Source organism: Canis aureus, chromosome 17, assembly GCF_053574225.1.
Source record: "Canis aureus isolate CA01 chromosome 17, VMU_Caureus_v.1.0, whole genome shotgun sequence".
NCBI lineage: Eukaryota > Metazoa > Chordata > Mammalia > Carnivora > Canidae > Canis > Canis aureus.
Window position 1 is genome coordinate 32,359,324 of NC_135627.1, and position 24,607 is coordinate 32,383,930.

Consider the following 24,607-nt stretch of genomic DNA (forward strand, 5'->3'; position numbering starts at 1 on the left):
CCCTCCATCTACCCCTCCTCCCCATGCACACAAGCTCTCTCTCTAAAACAAAACAAAACAAAACAAAAACAAAAACAAAAACCCTAAAACAAACACAAAACACAAAACAAAGAAAAATGGGTGTCTTTCACTTTCTTAATGTCATAGGTATCCTAGAACTTTCTGTTGTAACCACTATTGTAAGAATCATCCCTGCTTAATTCTTTTACATAGAGTTTATTCCTGGCTGATAAGTAATTTAAAAGTCAAACTCAAGCAATTAGGTTGTATCGCTCCCTCTCCTAAGTTTTGTAAGGTTGAAAAATACATCAGTGGAGTGCTTCTTTGCTTTATTTCTTGGGATTCTTTTTGTTTTTAGACTATTTGGCAGAGAGCCTAGGTAGCTCAGTCAATTGTCTGCTTTCGGCTAAGGTCATGATCCCAGGACCCTGGGACCGAGCCCAAGGTCGGGCACCCTGCTTGGTGGGGAGACTCCTTCTCCCTTTGATGCTCCCCCTGCTTATGTGCTCTCTCTGTCAAATAAATAAATATAATCTTAAAAAAAGAATATTTGGCAAAATGAAGACAACCTAATACAGTGTCTCTTGTCTCATTTTTAGAAAAACAGTCACCACATCTTTCAAAAACATGTGATTTTGGTTCTCTTTAAAAGATTTTCATCTTTTTTTGGGATGCCTGGGTGGCTCAGTGGTTGGGCGTCTGCCTTTGGCTCAGGGCATGATCCCAGAGACCGGGGATCAAGTCCCACATCGGGCTCCCTCCGTGGAGCCTACTTCTCATAAAGTCTTTTAACAACAACAACAAAAAAGATTCTCATCTTTTTGATGTAGTTATCCTGTCTGTGTTAAAGAAGTGCCAGCCCCTGAGATTAACTCTCCGAAAATCAGGGTGGGTGATGGGGGCTGGCTTTGGACCAACAGGAGGAAGGAATGTTGGAGAAGAGCAGACTGAAGTCATGGGTAAACTGTTTTGCTCATGTCATACTCACTATCTTGATGCCAGTGTACTTTGTATGTGTAAGCAAATGGCTCCTTATTTTGAGAGTCCCACATCAGACACCTCACAGAAGGGATCTTTATACTATTCATTTAATATGAGAGCTAAGAAACTGTTCCTAATTTGGATCTTGCAGTGAATTTTGGTTTTGCTTATGCCAATCCTTTGAAATAGAGAATTCAGGGGTCCTTTGGATTTGTTGGAAGTGGGGGCTTCACAAGAGAGCATCAGTCAGCAGTAGGAAAGGTGTATTTGCCTGTGATGGGAAATTTCCCTGGGTTGGAAATCAAGGAAGGTGGTGAAGATCAAACTGTTCTGGGGTAGGGGTACAGACCTCTCTATTGAGAGACACTCATGGGGGCTGGTCAGCTCCTTGTAGTTCTGGTAACACTAGGGCTATATCCTTCAGCAGAAATCCGGGACACAGAAGAAGGTGGGGCTTTTTTGCTCTGCTTTGGACTGAAAGCACCTCGAGTCCAGGGTTTGACAGGGCTCCCAATGCAGCCCCACGCCGACCTGCTTGCAACCCAGCTGTCCCTTTGTTCCATGTCACCCCTAAGCCCCCAGTTAACCAGCACCCTCATTAGCTAGCTGGGTCCAAGGGGTGGAGGAGATAGGGGGGTCCAGCATGGGTAGAAGTCTATCCTAAAGCCTGCTTTGCGTGGGAGAAATCAGCCCTGTTTGCTCCCCTCTCCCAGACAAACCAAATTCCACCACTCCTTGCTTTTCTAAGGGAACGGTTCTATTTCTTTTTCTTCCTCTGCGTTTACTTCCCAAGGATATTTGAGGAAGGAGAATTAGAGAGAAGATGGAAAGCACATGTACTTGGTCATTTGTTTTTGGATCCTAACTTTGGAGCTGCCAGGTTCCAAAAGCCGCATTAACAAAACGATGCATGATTTGTTTTGAGGCCCCGCTTGGGGAAGACGTGCGGGGCGCTCCTTGCATCCATGGCCAGTAGATGGCGCTCCTTCCCCGCTCAGCCACCCAAGGAGCCCAGGCAACTTGGGCTGAGCTCTTTTCCCGTCTAAACCAAAAACCAGTGTTAACCCGCTCACAGGAAAGAGACAAATATTAAACCTAGCATTTTATGCATTTTGAAAAAAAAAAAAAAAGCCTTTCCATTTAGGTTCACTTCAGATTCTCTGGAGATGTGTTTGGAAGCCCCCTCTGCCACTGAACTCATCACTGTGGCCTTTTATTCACTTACAAAATGCTTCCCCAGAATCCCAGCTCAATTACCTTTTGTTTCCCCTTGGTCCTAATACTCTGGTTGAATGCATGAAAAACAAAGCAGCAAGGTCAGACATCCCCTTCTCTCCCACATGGGTTTGTCTTTCTTGCTTTCTAGAACCAAGTGGAATGAGCTCTGCTGCTCAAATATATTTGTGTGTGTGTATATATGTATGTATACCACAGACATTTTATTTCTGCCCAAAGGAAAGAAATACGTATTTATTCTTTCCTCTGGGCAAAAGGAAAGGTTTCCCGATAAATGTCACCAGTCTACTCAAAGCATGTATTTACATGTCATTTCAGAGGTCTGGTATCTGAAAACCTATCACGAATGTCTGATAGTTAATTAATTCAACAACTAGTTACTGACTGAGATGACGTACAAAGTCTTAAAGTCTGTGTTGTGGAGAAGGCCCAGATAAGTAAGTTTTTACCCTCGAATAATTTATTATCTAGTCTTAGAAAAATAGCCTGTGAACAATTAGATCCAAAGCATTGTGCTGATGGATTTGAATATGCATGTGTATGTTAGTGTTTGTGCTGTATTCAGTTAAGATTGAAATCTGGGGACTGTTATCAATTTAGAGCAATATATCTAGATAAGTGGCGTGGTTTGGTTGCCACGTCTGGGTTGAGTTGGTACTTACTCTATTGATGAAAATGTGAATTAGACTACAAAAAGGATTAAATTTACCTTAGGATGATTAGAATAATTTACCTTTTCTAGAGTACTTCCACATGTATTATCTCAGGAAGAAACTTTGTAAATATTTTTATGTTGTGACTCCTGTTCAACAATATGTAAGCATGAGATGAAAAGACTCAAGTGGTAAAGAAGAATGCATGGCCAGAACTCAAAATGTCAACCTTAGCTTCATCTATTTTGTTTCCTATTGCCTGTATTTCCCTTCACTGCTCCCCAAATATCTAGTGGATTTAGATGGAAAGGATAAATTTCTCTGGTGGGAAAGTAAGTGGACTTCTGTGTGTGTGTGTGTGTGTGTGTGTGTGTGTGTAGGCACGCACTTGTGCTACTAAATGTCTTTCCAAAGGTCTTGGCCTATTGCAATAGCCTTGCCAATCCTTCAATTACTGTTTTCTTTCATGAGAAATTGTTACTGGAATGCACTCACCCTTTTAGGGAGCTGTGAATGTGGTTATAATTACTTGTTTCTAAGATAATTGGTCTGACTCCATAGCCCTGGAAAAGTTACTTGAACAAATGGAATGTGGAGGAGAGCATGAGCCGCATTCAGACTCAAATCCTGGCTGTAAGCCTTGCTGCCACCATGGACCATTGTCCTTGAGTAACCACAGTAGATTGTAGGAGATAGGAAACTAGGAAGTTCTACAAATAAAGCCATCTCAAAGTGCAGTGACCCCTTGAATTTTGACATTTCCTTGCAGGAAGAACTTTCTTTTGATAATAAAGAAACCATTCTTGCTTTTGATGGGTTCAAATCCAGTAGCTGTAGAGTACTAGACTCTGCAGTGGAGCTTACTCCCCTCTTTAGAGGAGTTCTGATGATTCAGGATATGAATGTTATCCAAGTCTGCAAGAGCAATGGAAGGGAAATGGAATGGTGAAAGACTGATTGATTTCAGGCATTAAATCAATGCAAAACTTTCTAACATCTATATTGTTGGTGCTATCAATAGCCTTCGGTTCCATTGATTGAAGAGTTGTGCTAAATCATTAAAAGCTGACATGAAATAATTATCTTCTCTTCTCTCGGGGAGAGGTAAAATACAGTTTGACCTAAAAGTGTAGGATCCAGAGGTGTTATATAGAATGCAATTGGCTGCTTTTTCCTTAAACTTCAGGCTCATTTTACTTTCTTAAAAAGAAAAGGAAACTAGTAGGGAACTTCTCATGACTATTTCTGCTGCAATGCCTGAAATTTAGTTACCAAAAAGGTTAAAGAATCTTTAACTTGCTTAGAGTAAGCCAAGTAATAATTCACAAGGGAAAATAGAGACCAGTGTTGTAATAAGGTGAGTAATGCAATCAGCCCAATATAATTTAACGTGTGATTGCTTAACCATTCCAGAATTTATGGAAAGCAAGTTAGCACTGCCAGGAAAATCAACCTAACAAATAAATTTTGCTTTTCTTCTATTTCTTGTTTTCATTTTTTTCCTCCAACAATAGTATCTTTCTATTAAGGAATTACAGGGTCAAATTTTAATACAGCTTATATGTAAAGGATAGTCAGGATTGGAAATTACTTGCACTTGATCGGTTTCAGGGAGGTATTGCCAAGAGTTACTACCCAAAGAGCTCCCCTAGAGCCAGATTACGAGACGGAACCCATACCAGGCTGACTTTGTGAGCAGTGAGCTCTGTGGTTTATTTTGTTGAGCACTTTTTTTAGTGACTAGAGCTTAAATATGCTTTTGGAAGCTACCATTTAATTTTCAAAATGTCACTATAAAACCAGGCAAATCATATACTTCCTTTTCAAAGTTCTTTTTAGCCATGACAACACAATGATAATTTTCTACTATATCAAACCACAACAACTCTGCAGCCATTAAAGAGGATGAAGCAGACCTTTATATACTAACATGGAGGACCTGAAAGATGTACTCTTAGTGAAAAAAGCAGCAGGCAGAAAAATCTGCTCGTGAAAAATCTGTTATTTACCTCAATATTTAGAAAAATGACAAAGTCATACACATACGACTGTAAATTTGGTTATCTTTGAGGAGAAAAATGGGAGGGGGTGAGAGGTAAAAAAAAATGGACTTTTGCGTTTTACTCCAAATACTTATATATTGACTCTTTTTTTGTTGAAATACATTAATGAATTATTTATGTAATATAGTTTTCAAAGAGTAATTAGAAATGTCATCACAGTGCTTCAAACACACTGAGCAAAATGCCTGTTTTATCTTTTGCTTTGTGTCAGAGTATATACACAATTTTTGTTGTTCTTCATTTACTGTAGCACAGAGAAGAAGGGGTTAAGCCATCTAAGTCACTTTTAAACGCCTGGATTCTTGCAATCAAGGCAATCAAAATCTGCTTCCACCTTAGCCCTCTGCCACCATTCATCAAATAGGTCCTGCTCTGCTGGGAAGACAGTCTGGTTTCACAAGTAGGGAAATACCCAGCTGTAAATGGTTTGCACAGAAATAGTAGGAAGAAAGCTACTAAGGATTCCACCAGGATGAGGACAGCCATATCTGGCCCCTATGTGGGTCATGGGGTGTGCTTCCTTTCCTTCAGTGAAGCCTTCTCTGAATAGCTGGACGTCCTGGAGATGAGTGAAAAATGTCCTGGTACACAGAGAGGTCATTGGGAGCAGGTTTAAACTAATTTGAACATGGATGAAATAATCATCAGGATTTCTTTGGAATTCCAAAGGAGCCAGCCTGGGCTGACTGCCTTTGTGATTTCATTTGTGTTGTCAGAGCTCCACTGTCACACCTTGTGATGTCTCACTTTCCTCCAGTGTCTGTTACCAAATCACATTTTTACAAAGTTGAAGGAATTCACTTCTGGCCCTGGTGCATGGGATTCCTGGTGAGCACAGGATGTTTTTCCCTTCTTTCCTTTTTGCCCTTCAGATCTCTGACTTTCTTCAGCCTGAGCTTTCTGTACTACCTCAAGTAGGCATATTAGGGATATGTCATAAAAAGGGGGCACTGAGCACCTCAGTCCCTTAATTTTCCTGGGAAAGAGTAAAGTTCATTCTTTGTCAGTATCTAACTGAATCTTCTGTTTGCTTTTTTGCTTTTCCTTCCCTGAATATTCTGGGAGTCACGGTTTTGACCAGATCATTCCCTGATGCAGGTGGGAATAAGAAGTGCCAGAGATATTTGGGGAGGGGTCAGAGGGAATCATTCCTCCATAAAGCTAGCCTCCTTGTTGAAGGGTTTGCTTCTTTTTCCCTTTGTGGACTCTTATTGGAGGGCCATGCAAGTATCAATGTGAAAATATTTTAAAAAGTACGCCTCCTGTTAGGAACTGGAAATAGGCATAAATCATGCAGAATCACCAATCATTCTCCCACCTATGTCTTTATCAAAGTGCTTATGAAACTCTCAGTTTCACATCTAAAATGAGACCCTTAACTTAAAAAAGATGCATGTGAAAGTTATAGTTCAAGGAGCTGAGATGTAAAATCCAATGTGGAAAGTTAAGAAGTGTTATTTAACTTATATGAAAATTTATTACTCTCAAGGCTAGAGAGATATAGTAGTAGATTTCTTGTGGTGTCCTATCCAGGCCATGTTCACTTTCTCTAAGAACAGATACCCCTCTCCCCACCATCAATAGCCCAGCCTTGTTTGCATCATAGAACCTTACCTACCTCTCCCTAGTGATGTTGAAGGACCAAAAGGGTAGACACTTGGCTCAGGAATGAATGTTCCATCCAGATACTGGGTTAGGCCAAAGGTCCTGTAACAGGGATCTTATTTGTGAAACACACCCTCCTATATTTCCACTTTCCAGTGGTTTTATTTCTTTTTCTCAAATCTTTCTGCTATTTTTGCTCAGGAAAGGGCTAGGATAAGGGAGAAGCTTCTAGGTTTTCCAGGCTAACAGATTCAGGTTCAGGTATATGTTTTCTGCCCTGTCGAGAGGCCATTATTCATGCCATCAGAGCCACAAGGCACTTCTTGGGCAGGAGAGTAGAATATCTGAACAAGAGGTCAAGGTTGATGGTCTTGAGCAGGGTGCTGTAAGCCAGTACGGTGGCTTAATGAGAATTAGAAAAAGATAACACTTTTGCATGGCGTGAGAGTGGTAGGTACAAACCTAGCCAGTTAACCAGTGACTCGTTGCAAAAATCAAAGACCCTCTTCCTCCAGACTAAGGCAGCACAATGCCAGGGCACGTGGCTTGATGAGTATAACACAGATTGGATTTTGCTCTCCTGGCCAGAGGTCTTTGTGCAGTGCACTTGTGGCTCAACTGTTCACAGAAGCCGTGTGCATGAGAATCACTTCACACAGCCTCCACATTCCAGAGAGGGGTTTTGAAAGTGACTAAATTTCCTAGGCTATTGAAGAGGGTGAGGACCAGCCGCTTTGCACAAGGCACCGAGAGACTGAGAAGGTTGGATTTTATAGAGAAGTTACACAGAGAGCGAGGGCTCCAGGATTACCAGCTTGAGAAACACCTAACTGTAGCTATCACTGGATTCTTGGGTTTTCATTTTATCTTGGGCTTTAATTGGTGCTGTGAATTTTCACAAGAGGCATTTTAGTAAACAGAAGTTATTTGGCCAACACAATAGCAACTTTTGTTCCCACAGTTTACTCTTTCATTTGAATACAAGCTTCTCCCATATTTCTATGTAACCAAGTGCTTTCTGCAATGTTCCTTTTATGCAGTGCTTTAGTAATCGGTAATCTCATGCATTTACATCAGTGTAGTCAGTCAGACTGCGTTTTTGTGAGATTCATATATTCTCATCTTTATCAGGTTTCCTGAATTCTTTAATTATCTATACTGATTAACTCATGGCGTTTCTAGTTAAAGGTTGACCATGACAGACCTGTCAAACGAAAGAAAAGAAGTGAACTGAGGAAAGCTTGAGTTTCCAGAAATCAGGTTTATTTGGGAATAGCAGAGAAATTGTAGTTTAGGACCCGAAAATCCCAGCAAACTACAGGCTGCTCCAAGGGGATTTTGGGTGGGTTGTTTTTATGCTCAAGGAGTGCCAAAGGGAGGAGGGGGAGGTCCAGTCAAAGTCCATGCAGTGAGTTCATAGGCTAGAAGATGGGGAGAGATTCTTGGCGGAAGCTCATTGGTCTGAAGAGAAGTTTCGATTTTCTGTAAATCAGACATTTACAGGAAATCAGTCTCTCAGTCTTTAAGTTTTGTTTTTCTAAGGGTGCATGGGTGAGATTCTCCATTCCATATCCTTGTGTTCCATTTAGATTAAAATCCTTTCGCGGTCCCCTGATGAGCTTTGAGAAAAAAAAAATAGTTCTTTTGTCAAGTAAGTTGGGAAAAGATTGCGTAATATGCTTCTCTCTTCATATTATCTTCTCTTTCACATTATTATAATCATCTTAGAGTTTATGAAAATTACTCTAATAGCCCTTTAAACCCTGTTTAACTCAGAGTGACCTAGACTTGACTGTGAAACTCTCTGTTCCTGTGGAACTGTTCTAAGAGAATAATTTGGCAAACATTGTTCTAGATTTTGGATTCTTGCACTGAAGATAATGAAGGAATGTTTTGTTCTGGACCATAAAAAAAAGTCTTATATTTTCAGAATAGTTTATTTTCTTACTTGGTAAATCATTTCTCCCTTTTTTAAAACAATGGACTATGAGCTTCCATTTTCTCAAGTGACCTATGCTGGTCTGGTTTTAATACTTGTTCTATTTGAATAAGTGTGATTGTTTATCATCCCTTCTATTCTTTCCAATGAAAAATAATTTGGGAGAATATTTTCATCTTTTCATTTGTGCTTAGATAGCTCTTTGCCATGTACAGAGTAGATAGCTCTTTGCCATGTACAGAGTATTTTCACATTTATTATCTTATTGATCATTGCTATGACACAGTCATTTTAAACAACCTGCAAATAGTATTTAAAAATCATTACGGCCATTAATATTCTATTTAGTCTGCAAAAATTTGAAATGGCTGACTCCTCCGTATCACAGAACTAAGAGAATATAAAATTTTGCCTGTGGCAAAAATGCTCAGAGCTTTTATTTAAACACAGATTGTTAGACTCCAGTGAAAACTAACGAGAAAGGAAGTTAAAAAGAGCGACTTGTTTACTACTGTTAGTTTAGAAATAAAATGCCTTTGAAAAATTGGACTTCGCCTAATTTATTTTAATTTCTGGTCATACCATTTTCCAAGCCCATTGAGAGACTTAAGTTATGATATTCTCTATTAACCTCCAGCAAATAAATATCTAAGTAAATATATTTTGTTGGCTATCTTTAGTTCACCGAAAAGCTTATAGGAGGGAATATTATTTTTTGAGTTATTTTCTAACTATAAATTCTAGGATTTCTTAGTTTTATTTTCCTGGTTTCTGTTAGAAATAAAACATTTGTCAAATGATTCAATAACAAAGTCATAGCAAACTGCTGAAATGTATGGCTTAGATGCCTTTCCTCTGTTGTCTTTAGTACATACTATGTTTATGTTAAGTCTGAACCAGTTGCAGACAGCTCTTAAAGATTCCTATTGAATTTATAGCATTTTTGCAACTTTATTAAGTTATAATTGACAAACAAAAATTGTGTATAAAGTGTACAATTGATTATTTTTGATATATGCATACATATATGAATTGGTCACCACAATCAAGTAACACACATTTCCGTTAGCCCCGCAAAAGTTTTCTTGTACCCCTTTGCAATATCTCTTCCTCTCTCCTGTCCCCAGGCAACCACTGACCTATTTTCTGTCCTTATAGTTTGGTTTGCATTTTCTAGAACTTCATGAAAATGGAATAATATAGTACATACTTTTTTTGTATCTCGCTTCTTCACTAAGCATAAAGATTTTGAGATTCTCTATGTTGTTAGGTATATTAATCAATAGTTCATTCCTTTTAAAAAATCTTTTGAGCATAAAAGGTATTTTTGAGCATATATTGTTGCTGAGTAGTATTTTATGGATAGTTTATTCATCATTGCTATGCAGTGGATTTTTTTTTCTAGTTTTTTTTTTTTTTTTGCTTTTATTTTTAGCTATTGTGAATGAAGATGCTATGGAAAATATACCTACCAGTAAGCACAGTGGTTAGATAGTCTGGTAGGTGTATATTTACCAGTTTTTACAATAATTTTTGCAATGTCATTTGTGATAACATCTCAATGGATTGCAATCAGAATATCAATCATAAATTTAAAAAATATCTTGGGCATTTATTACAAGCTGGGTACTACACCAAGAGCTGAGGATACAACAGAAACAAAAATAGACATTTTGCCTATTTTCATGTGGCTTACAGTTACAGTAAATAACTATAGTTAATTCAATAGCTATTCTAATAATTGTGTAATTGTACAATGATGCACATGCTTTGAAGGCAATAAAGTAATTCTGTGAAAGACCATACAGTAAACTTACTCCTATCCCTGGATAGTTCTAGGTATCACCTGACTCTGGGGGGAAGTGATAATTAAGGATGAATGAGGGAAAACTAGGCAAAGAGCTGAAGGATATGGAAAGTGGAAGAACATTTCAGAAAGAGGGAGCATCATGTGCAAAGGCTCTGAGGTAGAAGGATCTGAACAAGTCCAAGTGGCAGAAATAGAAGGAGGTATGAATCAGATAATGCAGGTCCAGGGAGGTCTTATTCATGATTGGTCCTTTATTTCAAAAGAATGTGAAAGTATTTTAAGCAGGAGGGTAATATATTGTGATTTGGATTTTGAAAAGGTCACTCTGGCTGCAGTATGAAGAACAGACTACAGGGAAGATTAGGATGGTCATGGAAGACCATATAGGAGACTACTGCAGTGGTGCCAATATAAGCTGAGGTGGTGTGCAAGGTAAGGCCACCAAACAGATGGATTCGATAGCCATTTGGGAGGTAAAATTGACAGATATTGAATATAGGTACAATATGGTGTGTAGTATAAAAAAGGGCTCAAGGTTTTTGGCTTGTACAACAGTGCCATTTGCTGACATGGAGACCTCTAGAAAAGGGCCAAGTTTAGTGAAGGAAGAAGCCAAACTTGGTTTTGAAAAATTGAATTTGAGGTACATTTGAATAATCCTAATGGGCATGGCATACAGGATGAAGCATGAGATCAAAGGAGAGGTCTAGGTTAGGAAATACATTCCTGAGTAATCAGTATATATAGAGAGAGATGGTATCTGAAGCTGTGGATCTGAATGAGACTGGGGTCAGGAGGTTGTCTAGAGTAGAGATGAGGACCTTGATAAACATTGAAGAGCCTTTAGGAACCCCAGTATTTAATGGTCAAGTAGGAAATGATGGATCTGAAAAGAAAAGACATGACCAGAGACAAAAGAGAAAAAATAAGGAAGTGTAGTCATAGAAGTTCAAGATGTTACTTACATTAAGATTGAAAGCCAAACTGGAATAGACAATGAAGCTGTTATAAAGCACATCAAAAACTAGAATGTGTCATACAATCAAAGGAGCACTAGACTGAAGATCAGGTATCAGTCAGGCACTTATATATAGTTCTTGGGCACGTATTATGTGCCAGGTACTGAGGTTAACTTTCTCCCATTATCCCTGTGAAGAACATTCTACGCAGAGAAGATAAGAATCAAAATGATAATATCAAATATGGAGGACCTGGTGCCGTACACCCAGAGAGAGCTAAATGCAGAATGATTGCTTTTGTGGACTCCTGAATCTGGAAGTAATGCTTTTCTTTTGATCTTCAAAATTTAATTTTTAAATTGAATCACAAATTATCTTCCATTTATTTCCTGAAAGTAATATAAAATCTGTGCAAAACCTAAGGTTAGGGACGCCTGCGTGGCTCTGTGGTTTGGCGCCTGCCTTTGGGCATGATCCTGGAGACCTGGGATCGAGTCCCACATCGGGCTCCCTTCATGGAGCCTGTTTCTCTCTCTGCCTATGTCTCTGCCTCTCTGTGTCTCTCATGAATAAATAAATAAAATCTAAAAAACAACAACATAAAACTAAGGTTAAAAATACTCTAATTAGGTAGGAAAAAAACTCTAAATGTAACATTTCAAGTGTTTCTCTTCTCAAAAGTTTAGTGACTGGATCTTACAAATTCAAACTCTCGTCCATAGTATTGGTGTTAATTCAAGGAACAGATGCTTAAGCTTATGAAGGGCATGGAAATGCACTGGTTTTGCCATGGGCACACAATAATTAATGGTAAACGGGGCCATATGTTGAAACTTTCATGGGTAGCATGTGAGGCAGTTTTGTGGTTTAAGTGAAAGGACTTGGATCCATATAACCATTTTTTTTTCTCCCTGTGCATTTTACTATTTCCATGTTCCTCCAGCTAATTACCAGAAGTACCTGTACCATTCCTTTCAAACAACCTCGTCATCTTTTCCTTCTTGATCCTCCTGTAAAGTTGAAATGCTGAATTTATGACATTGCAATCATTTTCATGGCAACAAACTGTGGCATTGTAAAAATAAGATTATGATGACTTCACTGCAGATTCAGATGGAAGGAGAAACCGAGTTCTATGCAGGAGAAGCTCCTTTTCAGACACAAATTGCTTTATGACAGTAGGGGAAAATACAGAAAATTATTGCCAAGGTAGAAAAAGACCCCCAAACCTGTCATACAAATGTTTCTATTAACTGTGACCAAGTTGCAGGTATATTTAGAAGATTGAATCAACTTTTGATATTTTTGAAAACAGATGTCCAGCCATTGAAACTTTTGTGGATGTCATATACTTTAAGTGATGATTTTTTAAAAATGAATTTTCCTCAGCTACTATTTGACCAATTATTTGAAAAGTGAGCAAAATATTTTGTCAAGTTTCTGAGGCCTAAAAATTACAGTATATTGAAAGTTGAAGCTCCAACAATGTTTGTTGATTTCTTTATAGCTAAGTTTAATTTTTGGTTCAACTTGAAAAAAATGTTTCAGATGAATTATCAAGAAAACCATGCAGTAGTCTACAATTATACTTTTAATCAAGTTGTATCTTCTGTGTTCATAGTCCTATGTCAGATATATTTATCATATTGCTGTAACAGTTCTTGTTTTTTAAATTTTTTTTCTCATTTTATTTTTTTTAGATTTATTTATTTTAGAGAGAGAGAGCACGAGAGAGAGCATGAGTGTGAGGGGCAGAGAGAGAGGTAGAGAGACTCCCAGGCTGACTTCATGCTGAGCATGGAGCCTGATATGGGGCTCAGTCTCACAACACAGAGATCATGACCTGAGCTAAAACCAAGAATATCAGATGCTTAACCAGCTGCACTACCCAGGTGCCCCAGCAGTTCTTGTTTTATTAATATTTGAGTCGATTTATCTTTTTCTATACTTAAAATTTTTTTCTATTGAGAGGTATATTTCACATTCCGGCAATGCTTTGTGACATAATGACCCCTTTGTATGTATTGTGATTGAATTTAACTCACAGTATTGACCAAGTTTCTATGAGCTAGGCATTGTCCTTGTTCTTGGATAGGACACTGTCCATTCTTGCATAAATTGTAGTGTCTAGCATTCTCCTGTGAGGGTATATATGTATGCACAAGAGCTACAGAGGGATAAAATACTCTCTCACCCTTCTTTAATCTCATCTGATAGAGAGCTAAGAGACCATTGCCTAATTTCTGAGACATTGCCAAAGTGGATTTTTTGGTAGAATGATCCAAAAATCACATAGGAATTCATATTGACAACTAGTCCCTGCATAAATGTCCTAATATCTAACTATACCTTGAGATTTTGCCTGAATGTGTAGAAGTAATGGGGCATACCTGTAAGAGCTATATTTATTCTTCTCTCATCTTTGCCTACTTTTGGAAATTTTATGCAAAGGAGCTTAATACAGAAGTTCAGAGAATAGATTTGGTGGTCCGATAGATCTGTGTCCTGGCTTTGGGTTGTATTTCTGCATAACATTAAACAAACATTCTCTTAGATATTAAGATGTTGATCCAGCTTTCTTTTGGCACATATTTTCTAATCTTTTCCTTTCTGAGAGAGTTTCTCAGTTTGATCTTCCAGCTCACAAATTTCTGCTCTGTTTGCATCCTACTGTTTATCCCATTGCTCTATTTAAAAATTCCAGCTGTTATATTTGCCATTCATAATATTTCCAGTGGGCTCCTTTTCATATGACTTTCTATTGATGTTTTGCGTTACTAATAACTTCTCAAAGATATTTAAAGCCTTGCTTATTTTAAATCCTTTGTCATTCCAACAGTTCTACTTCAAATATTGTTCTTTTTTTGTCTTTATAATAATTGTGCCCCTCAGATGTCTAGGTATTTTGCCTTTTGAGCTCTTACCCTTGCCTTAGATTCCACATAGCTATCATTGATGGCATTTTACCTAACAGTCTCAGTTTTCATCAGTAAACACTCAGGGAGAAGTAACATTGGGAGAAGACAGTTTGGTGCCCTAGACAGGGAAGGATTGAGGGGTAAAGGCTCCAGAACAGCTGGTTAGTTCCCACTTAATTTCATTTCATGCTAGGCACATAAAGCATTGGCTTTAAGCTGATGTTAACCCATGATGCTAGGATTGGGTTCACATCAGTAAACCACGAGGCAAAGACTGTCCCTGGGCAAGGCTTGGGAGAGATAAAAACAGATTTTAAGAGCTTTCCTCAACTTATTCTCTGATCACCTACTCCTCCTTTACTGTTTTAAGTCAATTTTCAGTTTCCCCATTACTTCTCATAGTTTTTGATAATGGCAGTTTAATAATTCCCTTCCTCTAGAAGAGCTTTACTATGGCTGATTTTGAGAAAGGAAGCAAGGAAGTAAGGAAGCAAGTATTCTGTAGCTACTCCATTTTTTTGACCTCATACTGTTCCCATAAAACAGGAGTTGTGGATTCTACCTCTAGACTACATGTCTAGAGGGAAGGGATCTCATGAAGGTAGGGATTGTGTTTTCGTTGCTGCCTATTTTTTTTTTTTTTTCATTTACATTTGCTCCTAGCTCTTTCTTCTTAATTCTGTGAGTTAGGACATAGGTTTAAGTGTGACTCTCAAATAAGGTAGAAGTTTATTTTTCTCTCATGCAAAAGGCTGGTAGTAAGTGATCTGGTTATGATAGGTGGCATTGCTTCACAAAGTTCTCAGGCATCCAGTCTCTTTCCAGTTCCCCTCTGTCATTGGTAGGATGTAGTCTGAGATGATGACTCCATCTCCCATGCAGCAGGATGAAGGCAGGGATAAAGAGGATTAGCAAAAGATATAATCCACGTGTTCCTTGGAGGAATGATCCAGGGAGCTGGTTTGTAAAACTTGTCTTTCACATCAGCCACAACTTAAACACATAGTTATATCTAGCTTGAATGTAGCTAGAAAACCAACCTTTACCATAGCCAGCCACATACCCACTAAAAATTTTATAATTATGGAAGAATAGATATCAGAAACAACCAGTAGTGTCGGTTACATCTTTTTCCTTTTGTCTTAATTTATCTTGTCTTCCTATTTTCATTTGTTCCTTCCTCTTCTTCATTACTTCCCCCAATATTATTTAGTGCCTAGTGTACACAATGGCTTATTAAATGTTTTATAGCCTCAATATTGTATTCTGCATTGCCATCATTCATTTGGAAAAGAAAGATATTTTGCTATATTATGAGGAAATCTTAGAAAAAGTACAGATTGGATGCAGAAGTTATGTTCCTTGTCTTAAAACAATTTGTTATTTTGTGGATAAACAGACCCAAGGCAACTATGTCAAAGAATCAGGTTGAATTCTACTTCTGCAACTTACAAAGCTGTTCTAGACATTTAGCATTTATTCATTCACCAAATATGTCAAGCAGTCTGTCAGGTAATAGGAACTCAACAATAAATAGGTAATCACAATCCCTGCCCTCAATGAGGCTGGAGATTGCAGCCTAGTTGAGCAGTCAGGCAATTAAACAAGCAATTAGAGCAGATATACTCCACTGTGGTAGATTGGAAAGTTTCATACTTCCCCACTAGACTGCATTACATCTCAAACAAAACAAAGTAAAATCTTTCTTTCATTTATGTAGTACTTCCCAGTATAGCAAATATTTTCAATATAGTAAGTAAGTAAAAAGAAAGATCAGGGGATTTCCAGGCAGGGGGATATCATGACTTGAATCACAGAGGTAGAAATAGTTTTGGAGGAAAGTGATTAATTTGACCAAACCTAGCAAATTTAGGAGAGTTGAGAGGAGGTAAATTTGGAGACATGAGTATCACACCATGAAGAGTCTTTAATGGTAGATTAAGGTGTTTGGACTTAAACAGTAGGGATCTTTTTCATGTTGACACCCAGAGGAATGGCTTATGAGCATGGTATCTTAGCAATCAGATGGAGGGGCGGGGGGCCTGCAGACATTTAGGCTTGAAGACTGGAATATTGTCAATGGAAGGGAGGTGATAGGTAAGTGGTCAATGTGAGAGCTCTTAGGCAGGAGGATGTTTGGAGAGTAGCTGTGGTGGCCCAGCAGTGAAAGGCTCTGCTATTCCTGAGTGTAATCTGGTACACTGTAGGGGAAGAAGGGTATGTCCTCAGTGAGGACTTTCTAGCTGTTGTATGGGCTGCCAGAACTTGGCATGCTTTTCTCTCCTTCATGTCTCCTACATTTGGCTAGAGGGGAAAAAATAGAGTCATCTAAAGAATGATACTCTGTACCATCCTGGGTATGCAGGAAAAGCGAGAGGCTAGTGTGGTTTATATTGGAATCAGATTATGCAAATGTTATGCTATGCTTGTTCATTACTTGGAGATTATGTCTAGGAGAGCCCTGACACAGGTATGCTATAGGAAGTCCATCATTTAACACCTGCACTTTTTGTTCCAATGGTAAATTACTAGGTAGCCTAGAGAAAAATCTCTTGAACTTAGTAAATTTTTTTTAAATGCTGATATTCATGACAGCACCATCTGTAACTTGGAAAACATACTTCCTCTTTTTTATTGCAATATAATTGACATGTAAGATTGTGTTAGTTTTAGGTATACAACATAATGATTTGATATGTGTATATATTGGGAAATAATCACCACAATGAGTTTAGTTAATGTCCATTACCATACATGGTTATATTTTTTTCTCATGATAAGAACTTTCAAGATCTACTTTCTTAGCAACTTTCAAATACACAATGCATTGTAGTCATCATGCTGTATAATATATCTCTAGGATTTGTTTATCTTATAACTGGAACTTTGGACCTGAAAATATACTTACTTTATCCATTGTCCTGAGGATAAACAACTGATTTGAGTGCCTTATTCAAGAATGAAACATGGGGCAACTGTCTGGCTCAGTCAATGAAGCATGTGACTCTAGATCTTGGGGCTGTGAGTTCAAGCCTCACACTGTGTGTAGAGTTACTTAAAAATAAGAAATCTTAAAAAAAAATGAAACAAGTTTGGAATCAACTGAAAGGATGGTTAATCTTTGTAGAGAAATATTTTCCATCTCAATTTACTTTGGGTATTGAATTGTAATCCTAAATTCTGATAAATGAAGAGACTATCAAATTTCAGTATGAGCTTTAGAAACTTTGATTTTTATCATTTTGAGGCTGTGAGAAAGAGTAGGAAAGAAAAAGCCAAAGCAGTGTTAGTATTTGTGTGGAGAGCATAGTATTGGATAAAATGAACAGAAAGTATTTTCTCCTGTGGCTATGCCTTGGTTGGTTTTTGCTCTATATTTGTTTTTTTTTTTTTTTAATGTGAATCATTCATAAAATATCTTAGCTATAAACGAGATCTGTTTAGTATTAATGAAATGGAAATCTGCCGCTGAATTCATCTGTATTCCTTACCACTAAAGATTTGTGCTCAACTGCAAGAAGTAGAGACTTGAAATACAGTGGATTCAAGACACAAGGGTTTCTTTCTCTTGCAGAAAAAAATCCTGAAGCAGGCAATTTTGGAAACCCCTGGGACTGACTTCTTTTGGCACTGCCATATTTAAGAAGTGGCTTTCACCCTTGAGTTTACTTTGGAGTCCAGGTTGGCTGCAGGAGATGTAAACATCACCTTCACATTTCAGGGAGGAGTAAAAACTAGGATATTCTGAGTCAGCTTCCTTGAAGTATATTTCTGGTAGCTCAAAGTGGTCTAAGGTCTCAGTTCATTGTTTCCTCTTGTTCAGGGTTTCCTCAGTTCATTGTTTGTTCAGCAAGGAAACTTACAAGTGTAAGAAAAAGGGGTAAGAGGAAGGGAAGGGAGTAGGATGTCAACTAGGCTTCTGTTTCCACAGCCTGTATGGCTAGAGGCTTTATTGGTTAGCTTCATACAGTTAGAGAAGAAATTACAAATCCCAGCTGGAAGCTTGACATTTTCATTAGCAACTTGGACTTCCTACTAAAATTTCCTACAGGCAATTTTAGTCTTAAACTGAGGGGTTTTATGGAGGCTTAGAACGAAAGAAGGAATGAGGGAAGGAAGAAAAGAGGGAAGGAAGGAAGGCAGGTAGGAGGGAAGTAATAAAAGAAGAGAAAAAGAAGCAACAATGATGTGTGGTAAAAAGTCTATTGAACTTGGAGTCAGAGAACATTGATTTTGATTCCAACTTTGACACTTGCTAGCTGGATGATCTTGGTCAAATTATGTAGTGTCTCTGAGTTTCCATTTCCTTATGCATGTAAAGTAATTGTAATAATCCCATATTTGCTGTAAGAAAGGAAGAAGTGTATAATGCACACTGAGGCAGCCAGTATAATAGAAAAACTAAAAAGCAAGTGCAAAAATGTGACATTTAAGCTAAACTGGATTTAGTACTTCTTGCCACTATCCTCGATATCCTGAGTCCCCCCCAGCCCGACCCCATTAACCCTTCATCCTGTGCCCCTATTGGAGCCCAACTTGTCCTTCACTTCTCAGTCTGTTGCCTTGAGTGGAGCTGGGGGGAAAAATCACACAGTTGTGAATACTGTTACCATAAAACAGTTACCAGCCTTAATTTGGTCCTGGAACTGCTTCCTGTCTTTTCTATGACTTGCTCTCTTTGGTTCTCTAGAGTATCTTAAAAAGAAAAAAAAAAAAGTCTCCCATGATCCCAAACACCACTTTCCTGTTCCCCCTCCTTCCCTGTCTTTCCTTCCCGTGGGCCTCCCTGAGTGACTTCACTTCCCATTCCACAGAGCAATTAAATGCCATCTTGATTCTCTGCCATCTCTTAGCTACACACTTTTTTCACATCCATCCTTTCCTCCTTAAATCTAGTTAATGGGAGAGGTGGCCTTCATCCAATAGGCAAGTTGTCTTTATTTGTTTTAGAGGTCAGTCCCTTTCTTCCTTCTCAGAATTCTTGCCTCATTGATGATCCTTTCTTCTGTATCTTTAAGCTTTTTCTTTATACTGGCTCTTTCCTATAAGCATTTAAATATGCCTTTTTTCCCATCTTAAGAAAAAAATCTTCTTGGGCAAAATTTCCTTTTCCAAGTATTATTTCTCTATTCTACTCACTCTTCCACTGCCCAAAGCCAGCTACATAACTAGGCTCAGTGTTAGGGATTAGTAAGGGAAGTGAAAAATTTAAAATGCAATCTACCACATGCTCTTTTTTGTCAGACTTTTTGAAAGAGTTGTCTGCATTCAAGCATCTCTATTACTAGATATTTTTTTCTCTTAAATGAATCTCCTCAGTCTAGTGTCTGCTTTTGCCACCGCAATCAAACTGCTCTTGCCAAGGCCACTGACTATTTTCTTGTTGCCAAACCCAAAGGCCTTTTTTTAGTTCCTATAATACTTGACTTTTGCCAGCATTTGAGAACATAGACGATTGATTCCCTTTTAGAAATTCTTTCCTTGGCACCCATGATTTTACTCTCCTGCTTTTCTCCTATTTCTGATTGCTTATTCTCACTTGTGAGCTTGTGGGCTCTTTCCCTTGGGCAATCCCTTAGACATTGGTTCTGTTTTGTCTCCTGTGCATTCCTTTCTCACTTTACACATCTCTCAACGATCTTACCTATTTCCAATTTTTCTTTCCTTTTTAAAAAAAGATTTATTTATTTATTCATTCATGAAAGACACACACACACACACACACACATACACACACACACACAGAGGCAGAGAAACAGGCAGAGGAAGAAGCAGGCTCCATGCAAGGAGCCCGACGTGGGACTCGATCCCAGGTCTCCAGGATCACGCCCTGGGCTGAAGCCGGTGCTAAACTGCTGAGCCCCCCAGGCTGCCCCCCATTTCCAATTTTTCAACCATGCTCCACATGCTTGTAATAAATTAGAAGTAAAGCCCACATGCACAAAAGTATAGCTTTCCTTGTTTATAGTAACTGATACATTTGTGCTCAATTTTCTTTTCCTCAGTCCTGGTATTGGTAGGGAGAAACACTAGCCAATTAAATGAACTCTTTGTTTTCAAGTTCTAATGTCTGTTTCAGATGAATATTACATCACCTCAGTCTTTCTTTCAATGATGTGTCTTCCCTTTCAAGCTTCCTTCCTTGCCTGCTTCTGAAGAGGGAATTTGGATGTATGTGTAGTCTTTTCCTGATTGATGGAAGCGCATAGTAGTTTATTGAACAAGGTGGACTCAGTAGAGTGGGAGCTGAAAGCTTCTCACCACTATCCCATTCATTTCTGCTATTTCTTCTTGTTATACCCCACTCACTGGAAGAAACTTTGAGCAGGACTCAAGATTTTCCTGGTTGTATTTAGATAATAAAATGTTCAGTCCTATTTATTAATCATATAACACCAAACTCCAATTCAGTTTGTTTTTCTCCACCCATAATTGTTGGTTATGTTTTGATCAAGTGAATATTAATAGATTTATGGTAACACACTTCAGAAGAAATTTTCTAAAGACATAATACCTTATGATCACAGGAAATGGAAAATTGAAATTGAAATACGTATTTTCATTGAAGAAAAGTATGGGAATAAAAGATTGGAATATTTTATTGAATATCTTTATTGAATCTTTTAATAACTCTTGGGATCTTCCTAAAAGGAAAGAATAGTTTCTTCTCTATTTTTCATTCATTAGCCAGCTATTTTGAAGACCCTCCAGGGAGGAAACAGGTAAGACAAAAAGAAGAGACTTTACTCTGGTTCGTTCATTCGTTCTTCCTCCTCCTCCTCCTTCTTCTCCTCCTCCTCCTCCTCCTCCTCTTCCTCCTCCTCCTTCTTCTCCTCCTCCTCCTCCTCTTCCTCCTCATCCTCCCCCTCCCCTTCCTCCTCCTCCTCACCAGCTCATTTTTTATTGACGATGATGCTCTCTGATTATGAGAGATACCAAAGTTGACTGTTTCTCATAGGGATCTCTTGTGTGTTTTTAGAGACCTTCTAATGACTGGGAATTGCCAAGCTGCATTTCCCTTCACTTCAGGCTTACCTGCCCTGGTGGCCACATCACCCTCAAACCCAGCCCCCACAGCCTCTGGTTCTTAGATTTTCTGCAGCCCTGTGTTGCTTGTTCAGAGTTTCTGGAGAGAGTTTCTCAGGATGACCCACTGCTACCCTCTCCTATGAGGTGCACATCTGTCTGGTAGAGAATTTGCTCAACCTTGCCTTGCCAAATTCTGAAACTGTGACCAATTCTTCACACTGCCCTTTCTCATCTCTCTGTTACAGTTGGAGCCACAATGGCTTACTTGGTCGAGTGAGGAAAGAGAATCTTCTACTGTCCCCCATGGAGAGTTAGGAGAAAGAAGCACTTCATATTGAAATGTCTCCAAAGAAAACCTCACTCAGTCTCTCCACTTTCTCTTAGCCGGGCAGTTGCTCATGGGCAGACACTGGCAGAACTGTTCACACCTCTTAGGGCACTGATCTTCCAACTCTCTGATTTGCAGATCACTTAAAATTAGTTTGAAAGTTGAATTGTGTATTCCTTATACATTTTATGTTGATATCTAGGATTTTTAATCATAAATTTAAATAGTACCAAAGGATGTGATTTTTTGCTTATTGTAAATGTCAATATCTTAAAATAAAAATAGTACATTATTCTTTTAGATGTACCTAATGGAACTTAAATACCATAGTAATTTGATTCCTACTGCCTTCTTTTAAATAAATCATCGTGACCTACCATTACTTCCACAAGAAAATGAATAACTTCTTTGAATAATACAAGATAGTACATTGTTCTTTTATCCTTCTGAACCCTTTTTTTTTCCATTTTACTTCATCCAAAGGATTTTTCCCCATATAAATAAGTTTTGGACTTTCCAGTCTTAATCGTGTCATACTTCTCTTCAATAAAAATACTCATTTGTTTTTCATTTCCTGGAATCATAAGGTGCTATTTAGGAAATTTCTTCTAAAGTGTATAATCATAACAACTATTAATACTCAGTTGATCAAAGCATAACAAGTACTATGCATTTTGAAAAATACATCCTAACCATGAAAGTAAACTTTTATCAGAAATGTGCTTTCTAAGGAGAAATGAGACCTTTCTTCTTTTCCTCCTCTCCCTTTTTCTCTCCTCCTATTTCTTCTTCCAGTATTGAGGGAAAGTGAAGATTTGTTGGAAATCAGCAGACAGTAAAAGAGAGTATTGGACCATGAGTAAGTGTGCAGTTACGAAAGATTCATTACAACCCTTAATGGCATTATTTACAGGGAAATCTATAATGCCTTCCCATTAAGTAAATCCAAATAAAAGAATTACATGGTAGCAAAGAGTTACAGATGAGAGATGAGGTTAATGAATGACAGTAAGCAGTAAAAGTCAAGTAGATAGAGTACTCAATAATTTTGGAATAAAAGTTAAAATTCTCTGAATCTAAATAAGTGCTCAAGTAAATATAGTAGTCTATCTGTATATTCCTTTTACTCAAAAATATAATATTAATCTGTTATCAGTAAACTTGGAATTTGTCATCCTTTTATTCTTGAAATTGTATAAAATATGCCACGAGACTCAAACCTGGGGCTTGATGAGCAACAGCTTAATACACATGGATATATATATTGTCTCTTTGGGATCATGGGGTTGCTCACAACCCAGACAATACACCAAAGTTGAGTTAGGGATGGGTTAGACATTTGCCCTCCTTGTGAAAAGAGGAAAAAGGGATTCTGTGGGGAAAAAAAAAAGTGTATATCTCTGAAATTAATTCTGGGCATGGACCCCTTTAGGAGTCTTGGTGCACCCGCAGGTACTGTTTTAGGGACCTCTACATTTAGGATGTGGGGTCCTTGATCCCAACTGTATATTCATCCTTTAAGTCTTCTGCCAAAACTGAGCAACCGGAGATGCCACATATAACTTTCCATTTTATGAATATATATATACATTCCCCTGGGAGGAGAATCTCTAGCCCTTATTGACTTTATTAAAGGCTCTACTTTACACAAAAGGATCAAATAGCACTAACTGGCAGATTGACCTTATATTATAATCCTATTATTAGGCAACCATAGATGCAACATATGACTGTAGATTATGTACCGTACATAACATTTCTCCCTTGTTTTGATTCTGCAGACCAAATGGTCTGCTTCTGTTAAGTTCTCCCCATATCCACTGGGGACTCAGCTGCCATTCCACAGGGCATGGAGTGCAAATTAGTTATTCAGGCTCCATCAGCAAACAGTGAGAGCACTGTGCAATCTGTTACCCCGTCTAAATATCTGTGGCACAAACAATCACTTAAACATGATTATAGTTATTTGATGCTACAACTTAATTTCATGATAAAATTCTATGTATTTATTATCTCTCTGCTGGTTTTTATAAGATCTTGTAGCACAAAGGACTTGGTTTGTTTGAAATCAGATATCCATTGTAATTTGCACAACATGCACACCAAATGTGGGATGTTTTTGTAGGAAGGTAAAAAGACCAATAGCAGAACTATGTTTTGTTTTATTTAGAAAAATGCTGCAGTGCCAGGATGTTTAAGGAATAATGCTTCTGGATATGTGCAGAAGTAGCTGAAGAGCGGGGAAATACTCATTTGAAAAATTCCTTAACCTTGGCTGAGACCTAAACAGGTAAAAAGATGACACAAAGGAAAGGAGAAAGTGCATCCTAATCTAATGGAACTAAGGGAACCACCAAGCTGTCAATTCACTGAGCTGTAGATGTAGAAACAGAATGGAGCCTTTCAATTCTGCTGCCTTCTCCCTGGGGTTAGAGACCGGTTGCCATGGATATTCTGGATTCCAGCAGCTAATGGGAGGGAGATCTGTAGCCTTGGTATCCTGGGGACCCGCCAGGGTGAAACATGAAATGGAGGCCTGTGGGTGTGGTGGTGGAGGGCTGGGAAGCAAGAGGTCATAGGGCTGGTTTCCAGCAGAGTTAAAGCTGATTTTATTTCAAGTCACATTCATTTGGCAATCTATATTTTCCTGAAAAACCAGACCTTTTCATCCCTCCCCTACTGAGCAAAGAGAATCTTCATCTCCTTAAAATGGTTACTATCACAGCACTAAGTAGTGTATGCTATAATTAGATGTGCAACCATGGTTCAGAGAAGGATTTTTTTTCAATGTATTTGGTGGGGGAGGGGAGGAGCGAAAATAATTTTAGTTTTGTTCAGAGATTAAACTGTTTAAGAATACCCCATATAAATAGCAAATAAAGTAAATGAATAAGAAAGTTTCTGATTTATTCTGTTTCATCTAAAAATATTGTTTGTTATGTCCCCTTCTTTCCTTCTAGTAACTCATTGCAAGGTCAGCCCTTTTGCTTCCTTGTGTCTGCCTTTCATTCTGCCTCGGTTTTTAACCAGGTCACATAAAAACACTTTCCTTCTCTATAATCTTGGAGAATTTCCCTCTCTGGCTG

General features: G+C 38.3%; 1 long non-coding RNA gene across 10 annotated transcripts in view; it reads left to right on the plus strand.

Annotated features, from left to right (window-relative positions):
- The window catches only part of LOC144287898 (uncharacterized), a 258,963-nt gene that overhangs the window by 26,024 nt on the left and 208,332 nt on the right, over positions 1-24,607 (plus strand). For 5 of the 10 annotated variants that reach the window (XR_013355715.1, XR_013355712.1, XR_013355717.1 and 2 more), the window contains exons 1-2: positions 5,666-5,761; positions 10,607-10,719. The exons of 1 other annotated variant lie outside the window; for it this stretch is intronic. This is a non-coding gene — a long non-coding RNA (uncharacterized LOC144287898). Of the gene's footprint in view, positions 1-5,665; positions 5,762-10,606; positions 10,720-23,691; positions 23,812-24,607 lie in introns of those variants that run through there. 4 more of the 10 variants (XR_013355716.1, XR_013355721.1, XR_013355714.1 and 1 more) reach the window with 1 other exon arrangement.